At 42.5% G+C, this 2,050-nt stretch overlaps 1 pseudogene; it reads left to right on the top strand.

The window, feature by feature from the left end:
* The first annotated feature begins 689 nt into the window (after window positions 1-689).
* Window positions 690-1,287, top strand: LOC121432732 (annotated as a pseudogene).
* The last annotated feature ends 763 nt before the right edge of the window (window positions 1,288-2,050 follow it).

Here is a 2,050-nt window from a genome sequence, read left to right as displayed (position 1 = left end):
ACAGCATAAACAAATGTGACACATCTTTAGCTATTATTCCACAACAGCTCTTTCTTAATCTATGAATAATGTGGTTTTTGGAAATTCCATTCTAAAGTACCAGCAGTCATCCATGTAATACTAAGATTCATGGGATGCCGTTACTCCTGTTGGTGTCTGCTTTACCTATGTCAACCATAGCCTGACCACTCCACATGTTGCTTAGAGTGACTTTCAAAAGGGTCAAGTCTGTGGAATATTCCTCTACACTGTGTGGAGCTGTGAGCTGTGATTGGTTTAATAAAGAGCTGAATGGCCATCAGCTAGGTAGGAAGAGGTTAGGAGGGACTTCTGGGGACAGAGAGCTCTGGGAGGAAGAAAGAAGGAGATCATCACTAAACACAGGGGGAACAAGACATGCAGGAGGAGAGGTAAAGCCATGAGTCATGTGGCATCCCGTAGTTGAACAGAAATGGATTGTCATAAGAGCTAGTGGGACAAGCCTGAGCTATAGAACAAGCTTTAAACATTTTTGAGGGCTTTAATAATTATTAATGTTTCCATGTCATTTTTTTTTTGTGAGCTGGCAGCCTAAAGAAAAATCTGTCTGCAGTCAAGTGTAATGACATCTAAAATTTAACATTCCCATGTTCCTGGGAAGTGAAGTGTAACAATGTACCTTTTAATAAGGCAGATTCATGGTTTTTGAAACATGGCGGACGACATAGATCAGCAACAGACCACCAATACTGTAGAGGAGCCCCTGGATCTCATCAGGCTCAGTTTGGATGAGCGAATTTATGTGAAGATGAGAAACGACAGAGAGCTTCGAGGCAGATTACATGCTTATGATCAACATTTAAATATGATCCTGGGAGATGTGGAAGAAACTGTGACAACAATAGAGATTGATGAAGAGACGTATGAGGAGATATATAAATTAACAAAACGAACATCCCCATGCTCTTCGTCCGAGGAGATGGTGTTGTTCTAGTTGCCCCTCCATTGAGAGTCGGCTGAGACAGAAGAGGATCCTGTGTAGGAAATGGAGACTTTGCCTCTTGAGATGTACAGAACACTCACAGAGAGAAGCTCACATACATTCTGATATCAGAAATGACCCAAGGATCCCTCCACCCTCAAGGAAGTTCATTTCCGAGTAACTTATAGCCTCTCAGCTAAATCCCATGTTCCTTTTCTCCAGCCTCCTGTCAGTGTCGCCAGCCTCCTCGCTCTTCAGGAGTTGTTTGCCCATTGTTCTTGGAGTTACTTTCAGGTTGTTTTCTTTAAATTAAATTTGATGTCCCTTTTTTATTTTTTTTAAAAAAAAAAATAAGGCAGATTCATGCGGTTGCATCTGTAAGAGTCCAAGCCATATGCTGTAGCTAGATTAATATGTCTTCCTTAGGGTTGGGGATGAAGCCCACTTGGTGGAGTGCTTTCTTAGCATGCGTGAAGCAGACCTGGTGGCTCATTGCCTACTGGGCATTTGTGGGCATCCTTTCTCCAACGAGGGCTTCATTAGATTGTTCTTCAGTTCTCAGCCTCAACAACTGGTAAACCGAAAACATCTAACAGGTAGTATTGATGGGCGGCTTATTTTCCTCCTCTTCTCTTTCTCTTTTTGTCGTAGGCCAGCTTGGGCTACACAGTGAGACAGTCTCAAAAAGAAAAACAAATGTAGTGCCACATACTTTCAGTCCCAGAACTGGGAAGGCAGAGGCAGGTAGACCTCCGTGAGTTCAAGCCTAGCCTGGTCTACAGAGTGAGTTCCAGGCTAGTGCAACATTGTGAGACACTGTCACAAATAAACTCGCATACAACAGCAGTAACAACAAAATCCTGAGTGATTCTAAGAGGTAAGAAAGTGTTGAATCAGAGTTTGTCTGGTATCATGTGTGTGTGTGTGTGTGTGTGTGTGTGTATAGATAATGTGTATTTAAAGGCCAGTGGTATCTTAAGTTCAACAAGTGTGCTGGTATTTTCTGTGAATTAGAGAGTCGAATCTCCTGTCCTTGATAAACGTCTTGCTCTGGTGAGCTTTGTGTATTCCTGGCACTGAAGATCGCAT

Source organism: Microtus oregoni, unplaced genomic scaffold, assembly GCF_018167655.1.
Source record: "Microtus oregoni isolate MIOR12 unplaced genomic scaffold, Mior012 000035F_ref0000213, whole genome shotgun sequence".
Taxonomy (NCBI): Eukaryota; Metazoa; Chordata; class Mammalia; order Rodentia; family Cricetidae; genus Microtus; species Microtus oregoni.
Note: the sequence above shows the minus strand (reverse complement) of the source record. Positions and strands in the feature narration are given on the sequence as shown.